Source organism: Ctenocephalides felis, unplaced genomic scaffold (assembly GCF_003426905.1).
Source record: "Ctenocephalides felis isolate EL2017-DRISC unplaced genomic scaffold, ASM342690v1 CF-g0.4_SCAFFOLD_01869, whole genome shotgun sequence".
Classification (NCBI taxonomy): Eukaryota; Metazoa; Arthropoda; class Insecta; order Siphonaptera; family Pulicidae; genus Ctenocephalides; species Ctenocephalides felis.
In genome coordinates, this window is record NW_020538023.1 from 5187 (window position 1) to 14674 (window position 9488).

Below are 9488 nucleotides of genomic sequence, written 5' to 3' on the forward strand. Positions count from 1 at the left end.
AAAGCGAATTGTTATGCGGATATATCATATTCTGTACACAATATAAAAGGCATATCACTCGAATAGGTTTAATGGCGCGTAAACAGATACGGTGTTTTTTAAAGGGATTTTTATATTTTAAAGGGAAAAATTTATTGCGATAACACCGACATACTGTTTCAATATATATAATGCGTTGGAAAAATAAAACAACTAGGATATACATCTTACGGAATATATTGTTATGGCAAGAACATGTTATGAAGAACTTTCAATACTAAATTTTGTCAAAAGCCATGCGATTGCTGTGCAGTCAGACGTATTTCTCAGATTGTCAGATGGAAAACCTAATGTAAAAACCGCACAAATGTCAAAAAAAAAACGCTCTCAGATAACAGGGTATTTCTGACTCAGCTTCGTAACATAAGCGTAACGTTGCAGTTTATGTGTAAAACTCCTTAAAGCACAGCAAATACTCCATGTATTTGCATTATTTTGACAGTATGATTCAGTAGCACAATGTATGGAGCATAACATGGCCTTGCCATAACATTGATACAAATTTTTACCCCTGACTTTTATACTCAATTAAAACACACTTTCTACAAACAAATATATATTCTCAAAAATACAAATAACATTCTCGCTTACATCTTATTACAATTACACAATTCAAAATTTTTCAAAATTTCACCCAAAAGCCACATGTGAAATTTTATTTAGTAAAGAAACAGTACCCGTACCTGTACCGCAGGGCTGTCCTACCATCAGTCGACCTGAAGGGGAATTCAGGTCATCTTGCATACCTGAAAATAAATACATATATACTAGCTGACCCTGCAAACATTCTACAAAATTAGTTACAGATGGCACAAGCATTTACTTAATAATAAAATCGAAAGTGTCCATATTAAGGACCACCCTAATATATATTTATATGTTTTCCAAAATCGTTTTCTACTCGACGAGACCTTTCAAACGATACCCCACATGCCATAAAAGATACAACCTAAATTTTATTGAAGTAAAACTTCTTTATGCTCGTTTACTAAAAATTCATTAAAAGACTGTATTTTGTAAACAAATGTTTTTTCGGAAATCGTTTTCTACTCGTCGAGACCTTTCAAACGATACCCCACATGCCATAAAAGATAGAATCTAATATTTTTGAAGTAAAACTTCTTGAAGCTCGTTTACTAGAAATTCATTAAAAGACTGTATTTTGTGGACAAATGACCTAGTTAATTTCAGTATTTGCTATGAAAGTTTTGCACGTTACATGTTTTAAACAGTTTTCCAATAAAATTTGATATTCTAATATTCTTTGCGATATAATTATGATAATATATAATGCTTGTGTTTTGTTTTACAAAAATCGTTTTCTACTCGTCGAGACCTTTCAAACGACACCCCACATGCCATAAAAGATACAATCTAAATTTCTTGAAGTAAAACTTCATTAAGCTCGCTTACTAGAAATTCATTAAAAGACTGTATTTTGTGGGCAAATGACCTAGTATTCGCTACTATATATATATATATATATATATATATATATATATATATAATTATTACCTTTTATGGTAGCTTGTTTCAAGAACGTCAATGAAGATTCATAACTCATTTGCTGCAAAGGTGACACCGATGTTTCCAACCCGGTTCTGCTCAAGGGTTGGAAAGTTCCGTCGTATGTCATGTAATCTGCTATCAGTAATAAATGTCTAGGGTCTACAGTGATTCCGTAAACGTTGAACACGTTTTGCACCTCCTACAAAAACAAATTATAAGTATTAATTATTAGGAGAGACAGAAAAAGTTTGCCAGGTCCTTACCTTTACTATCACTCGGCTAGCGGCTTCAATGCCGTAAGTTTGGGCGATGCAATGGACGTCGTTTGAGTATAATTTGTTTAAATCTAGTAGATCATTGTATTTGAACATTTCCTAAAATTGCATAAACATTTAGTTTATAATTAATATTCAAAAAAAAAAAGATTAAATAACAAAATTATTTATTCCATTAAACGTTTCGACACTTGATGTGTGTCATCATTCAGTAATCTAAAAAACATATAACATAAATACAAAGTTGATGATAAATATAAATATATAAAAAAGGAGGAAATTATACATACCGAATCAGGAAAAACAACAGAAACAATTAATTATGATGTAAAATTGATTGAACACTAAATTTGTGTAAAATAATAAAATAGTATTATATTAACAAACGAGAAATTGAAGGAGCACATATTACCCTCCTATATTTAATGTTATTAATAGCGGTGCATTGTGGGCACTGATCAAGGTTATAAAGCAAGTGTAGTGAAGGTCTGGGAGCGGTGTGTGAGATATTTATATATATACACACACACATATATATATATATATATATATATATATATATTATTATTATTATTATTATACTTACAACAATATTGATGCCATCAGTTTTAAGAACAAGTTCGCCGTCGTTGTTCTGGTAAGTTATGGCTCGTTTAATATTCGGTGTTTCCCAAATGACGGCTTTTTCAGCAAGGCCTTTCAGGATTTCAGGTAGATTTACTTTTGTGTAATGCATGCCCAACTAGAAATAAAGAAGAAACTAGTTGAAAGTGGCATAGTGCCTTAACGCAAATTGCTAAAACATCCCGCACCGTAACAAAATATTCGAGAAATTTTAAACGTTTTCAAATATATTATTACGAATACTGTAACTTTCATTATTTTTGCTATCTTATTGTTATATCTGAGCAAATCAAATGTAAATCATAAATCAATTATTACATTAACAATCGTCATTTCATTTCGAATACAATTTCAAAAAAAAAAATAGTTGCCTAATTTGCACAAAATTGAAAAAGTGCTCCCGTACAGTCACAGTCTAAACGCATTTGCAAATAATTTTGTGCGACATTTTCACTTATACTGTGCTTAGCTTGGCGGCATTTTTACATTTTTCAATAGTTTTCGCAAAATTGGAAATGTGCTCCAGGTATATAAACAGTCTAAACGCACTTGGGTAACGCATTTGTACCAGAGTGGGCGCTTAGACTGTGCTTAGCCTGGGTAATTTTTTTAATTTTTAAAACAAAAATTTTTAATTTCGATTTTTGAACGATTACTATAACTTCAGGTTAAAAATTGTTAGAGGATGCTCAAGTCGTACCCCCTCTCTAAGTTAAAAAAAAATGATGTAATGCTTAGTCAGTGCAATCATATTAAAAGATAATCTTTATTGAATCTTGACAGAGATTACTAAAATTCTAGTTTGTTTTTTTTAAATAAGTATTTTTACGTTTTTCAAAAATGTGTTAATTTATTTTAAATATGCCTTACCGACTACTTTAAATTAGAATATTTTCAGACAATTTGCACTTCATGTAGAACATATACATGAAGGTTGTTTAGAACATTTTCCGCATGTCTAGAATATTTTTGAGACAAATTGCAAAATTTTCAGATAATACAGAGTAATTTTAAACTGTATAGAACAATTCTTGAAGTAAAACTTCTTTAGGCGCGACTAGGGAGTGAATCTTTGAAAATGCAACGGAAGTTGCGTTACGCCCGAACTGTTCGTCATACATAATTTCTATATTATTCGTAGTTTCTATAAATCTTTGGAAAAAGGTCGCAATAAATAAACAAAGTTCCAAAAAGCGAATGAAACAATTTTTGAAGTAAAACTTCTTTAGGCGTGACTAGGGTGTAAATCTGTACAAATGCAACGGAAAAGCTATACGGCCGCGGCGGTTGCCAATTCGTCATTCGCTCTCGATGATATCATTTCTATACGGGTCGATTGTGATTGGTCGTCGTGTCGCGTGAGTATGATTGCTTTGATTGTATAGTGAAAATAATAAAACGAATGAAAAATAGGTGCCGTGAAAGAAACGTAAGTTTATTGGAGTTATTAGTATTATTCGTGGTTACTAGATATTTTTAGATATTATTTTCATAGGCAAGACAGACATTATTGCTACTCAAAGAATGAGATTATATCGCCAGCGAAAAAGTAAAAAATACAAACAGTCAATGAATGTATGTTAATTTCAGTTACTTGAAGTTCTTCAAATACAATTACATGATGAGTGAAATTGTGAGAACAGTATTTCTTAAGGCGTTGTTTAACATGATAATTCTCAGCATTTTCATAGATATTAAAGAATATTAAAGCAACACAGCTTTATTCTATCATGGCGAAGATATCTTTTTACGAGTGTTACTTTATTACTATTAAACATAATTCAAAATTGTTAAATGATGTATTCATTTTTACCTAAATGCCACCTTGTACAGTAGCAAATAAATTTTACTTCAATCGCGTGTGAACCTTATGCGCACTCCTTTTTTTTGAGAATATTTTTAGGCAGACTTGAACATTTTAGCATCTACAAATTGTTAAGACCGTCTTAAATATTTTCTGACAGTCTAATATCATATGTTAATATTTTTAGACTATCTAAAAAAAAATTCAAAATGTCTAGAACAATTTCAGGCTGCCTAGAATATTTGCAATATTTTCAAACTATTTTGAATATTTCTAGAATATTTTCAAACTACATTTTCAAAAACATTTTTAAACGATTTGCAACAGCCTAGAACACTTTCAGTCGATTTGCAATAATTTTAGATTCTCTAGGACCTTTTTAAACTGTCTAAATATTTTCAGACGATTTAAAACATTGTCAGATTTTCTATAAAATTTTTAGCGAAGGACAATACTCTAGGCGTTGTCTACAGCTAAATTAGAATTTCTAAACTATCCAGAACATTTTTAGACTACCTAGCAATATTTCCGGCTACCTAAAACATTTTCAGACTACAGACAACATTTTCAAACTGTATAGAATATTTTTAGATTGCGTAGAATATTTTTGGATCAGAAAACATTTTACAACCATCTAGAACATTTTAAGACTATCTAGAAATATTTCAGACCACCTACATCTTTTGAGTAATTCTAAAGACATTCTAACTGCCCAGAACTACCCAAAACATTTTCAAGCTATCAAGAACATTTCTAGACTATCAAGAACATTAACTAATAAAATAAGCTCGAGGTTGACTTACCGTAAAGACATATTTGCACCAAAGGTAGTTTGTTTCATCAAAAGTGAAACCATCATCACACATTTCGGTTTTGACATCATCAGCATCATTACCATTCTCCAAGTTCTTGGATTCATTTGAATCTTCATCCATATCATCTGCAACAAAATAAAGCTCTTATTAACTTCCCAAAGGAGAAAAAATCCTATTCGCTAATTTTATGTTTTCTCGACCATTCTGAACCATTGATGAATCGAATCATCTGAAACCATTCTGAATCGAATGAGACCGAATTTAGGAAAAAGTAAGTATGTGTGAGTAAAACTTTAAAGAATACATCATTATGCTTACCTTCTGACGTAACATCATTCTGTTCATCTTCAGACACATCGTATTCCTGATCATCCTTCTTCCTTGATCTTTTGCGAGCATTTGTCGCATCTTCATCATCCCCCTGATAAAAAAAAATTGATTAATACACTAATTTTACATTAAACTACACTTATTTTAAATTTCAGAGTCTTTTATTAACTTACAAGTCCTTCATCTTCATCAGACGTAGCATAGTCTTCTCCAAAAGTCTTGTACCCTGATTTCTTCGCAGCCTTGTCTTCATTTTCATCATCATTGTCTTTTTTATTTCTTTTGGATTTTTGTTTTTCGTCCACAATTAACCTAAGGGATAAAAGATAATAGAATTTAATAGATAAAAGAATTTAATAGATAATAGAACGCTATAAGGAGGGCCGGTACAAATACCCGTTACGAGGATTTTTGCGGGTATATTTACCCTAACTTATGACTTTGAAATAGTTCTCTGAAAGTTTTTTTTTATTTAGATTAAGACTGTTAATAATATATTAAAATACGAGTAAAATTAAAAAGGACTCTACTGACAAGCAAACTGAAACTAAAAACGTGAAATAAAAAAGGGACTCTACTGACTATCAAATTGAATTACAAGACATTAAATAGAAAAATGGACTCTACTGACTATCAAACTGAAATACAAGACATTAAATAGAAAAAAGGACTCTACTGACCATCAAATTGAATTACAAGACATCAAATAGAAAAAATGAACTCTACTGACTAGCAAGGAATTTTTCTTTAATTTCTTCAAACGACTAAAAAAATTTAGTCGTTTTAGTTATTTAGTTATAGTTATAATATTTACTAAAATCTAGTAAAAAATGTTCTATATAATTTTGCGAGCAATTTATTGGAACATTGTTCTGATACTGTTAAGCAATATGTAAATTTTGGACAATTTTTTACATTTTTTTGAATATCTTGAAATTTTTGTTCCGACTTTTATGTTTTATATATATTAGTAAAAACTACGTAGTCAAATTTGATACTGAAATTAGTCAAAATTTCAGTACCGAAGTGTATACAATAATTTTTACTAGATTTTAGTAAATTTTATGTAGTTTTTACTAATGTACACAAGTTATAATGTCATAAAAGAAAATCAAATAATCAAATCAAAGAAATATAAAAAAAATGTCCAATCACCCAAAAATTTCATACAAATTACCACAGAAAGATCATCCAAAAAAGTCTTAAGTATTGCTGGGGAAAGTAAAAAAATGTCTTTAAAATACGAATTAGTCAAAATTTTAATATACAAGTGTATACAACAGTTTTTACTAGATTTAGTACAATTTTATCTAGTTTTTACTAATGTATACAAATTATAATGTCCTAGAATAAAATTAAAAAATATTTGAAGAAATATTAAAAAAAATGTCCAATCATCCAAAAATTTCATACAAATTACAAGAAAGATTCATCCAAGAAAATCTTAAGTATTGTTAGAAAAGGAAAAAATGTCATTAAAGTACGAATTAGTCAAAATTCAATATCCAAGAGTATAAACATTTTTACTAAAACTTTAGTAAATTTTATCTAGTTTTCGCTAATGTAAACAAATATGATGTCATAAAAGAAAATCAAAAAGTTATTTGAGAAACGTAAAAAAATATCCTAATTGATATATGCAATACAAATTATGAAAATACTAAGTCCGCATTTCATTACGAATTATTCAAATTTCAATATGCATGTGTACAGAACATGTTTTACTAGATTTTAGTAAATTTTATCAAGTTTTAACTAATGTAAACTACACCTAAGTCTGTTTTACACGGTCTTTTGTACACGGTTTTGATATAACACGGTTTGAAAATTGAATATTTTTACTTTTTTTACACGAACTTTGTTCCATTTAGCACGATTTGAAATTGTATGTATGTACTTAAATTGTTTTTGTCAAATTATTTTTTGGAAGTATGTTCATATCACAAAAAAAGTTATTTTTACGAAGTTTTAGTTTTTACCTTAAATTGAATAAAACTTATTCTTTTCGTTCACAACATAGTTTTTTAGTTCCTGAACTTGTTATACATTTAATTTATATTACTTTGAAGATTAGAGTGCATATTAATTTCTCTGCTTGTGAAAATAAGCATTATATATTGATTGATTTAATAAAATAAACATGAATTCTTGTTCTTAAAAATTCTTGTTTTTCACCAATTTCAATAGGTTTTAGAGATTAGGAACAAATCACCCATTTTTGTATAAGAACAATATCTTTTTTTACACGTTCTTTTTTACACGGCTTTTTCTGGAACCAATCTACCGTGTAAAAACAGACTTAGGTGTAATTATAAATTCCTAGAATAAAATTAAAAATATTTGAAGAAATATAAAAAAATGTCCTTGTACCAGAAAATAAATGTTCCAACAAGTTTATACAAAATTTCGCACAACAAGATTTCAGTAAATGTTTTCTAGACTCTAGTAATTATTTTTTAGCAAAAATACTAAATTTTTTCTACTTACATTTGTTTGCTGTTAGAAGACTTCACAATCGCCCTCATCAGCGAAGGACAATACTTCTGCTCCATAAACTTCATGATCCCCTTCGGCTTCACACAAAAATCGTTCTATAAGCACCATGAGGCAAAAACTCAAACTTTACCGAATACTTGTGCATTTTATTCCTCGCACCGGTGACTATCCGATGCACTTGCACCCTCTTCAAAACTTCGGCAATCGTAACCCTCACCAACCTCTTCCTGAGGCGTTCGGTTTCGGAAAAATGCTTGGCTACATTTTCTCTAAAGGGATATCCATGCAAGGGGTTTTGATGTCTTTACTGGCAGTCATTAAGATTTCTTTGAGACGAGGTATGCCTAAGGTGACGTTCATTTCACCTCTGCCAGCAAAATGGAAAGTGTTGAGGGTCATTTGGGTAGATGGTTCGCCCACAGACTGGGCTGCCAAGAGGCCTACGGGTTCCCCGGGTTCACACAACGTAGTCATCGCCTTATACTTTATCATATCCTCAAAATCCTCCTTGACATTCTGTTTATCCAAATAATCCTTCATCAAGTTCTCCAAATTTTCGTTTATTACCCCAAAGTAGTGATCTGGTTGGTATTTAGAGATCAGGGGATCCGGACACATGTTTTTCAACTTGGCTTTCAATTTTTCTTTATCTTCTTTAGGGATCGCACGCCACATTTTGATGACCTTTTTGGTCAACCGGGTTCTGCCGGTCATTTTGGATTTTTTTTGGGCCGACTCGATGCTGTCTTTTTCCGGCAAATATTTTCTGGAGTACTGCGCGAATGGACTTGTTCTGTCTTTTTGTAAGGGATCGCCGTATTTGCGCTTCCAACGTTTTAACTAAAAGGTAAAGGAACTAGGTGTAAGTGGATAGGATAACACTTTTAACTTTCCGTAGAATTTTTTCCAACTGGTTGATTCACCAGGACAGCAACATAATGACAGTAAATGAAGAAATTCAACAAAAACAAGCAACTACAAAAAAGAATAGACGAGCACCCAAATTACTTGGCAAACAAAGTATACTCAGAAGCGCGCCCAACAAGGCTAAAACGAAAAATTCCAATGATCTTATAAATTATTATTATTATTATTATTATTATTATTATTATTATTATTATCTTACTATTTCTATTATTGTTATTTTTGTTATTTTTGTTATTTTTCTAGTATTATTTTATTATTCAGAAATTTTATTTATATTATTTATTAATTTTAATTTTATTATTATTTGCTTATATTTTATATCAAACATATTACGGATATTATTTTCATGTAAATTTTATCCTTTGCACTTTTATTTATTTAAATTTATGTCATTATTTATCAATATTACTTGATGTTAATAATTTAGCAGTTGTAATAATTATTGAAATTAAAAAAAAAAACTTTCCGTAGAATAAGATATAGTAATCGCAAAACAACCGAAATAATTTTTTTTGCACATTTTTACGTTTCAGAGGTTTCTGAACACTTTGGCATACTTCAGAAAAAATCAACGTATCTGTGTGTTTGTATGTGTGTGTGTGTGTGCGGATACAAATTTTCCCTGACGATTTCAAAAGCACTAACATATCATAAAATATCATAATAACA

At 30.1% G+C, this 9488-nt stretch overlaps 1 pseudogene; it reads right to left on the reverse strand.

Annotated features, from left to right (window-relative positions):
* Positions 1-627: 627 nt before the first annotated feature.
* Positions 628-8728, reverse strand: LOC113374530 (annotated as a pseudogene).
* Positions 8729-9488: the final 760 nt, after the last annotated feature.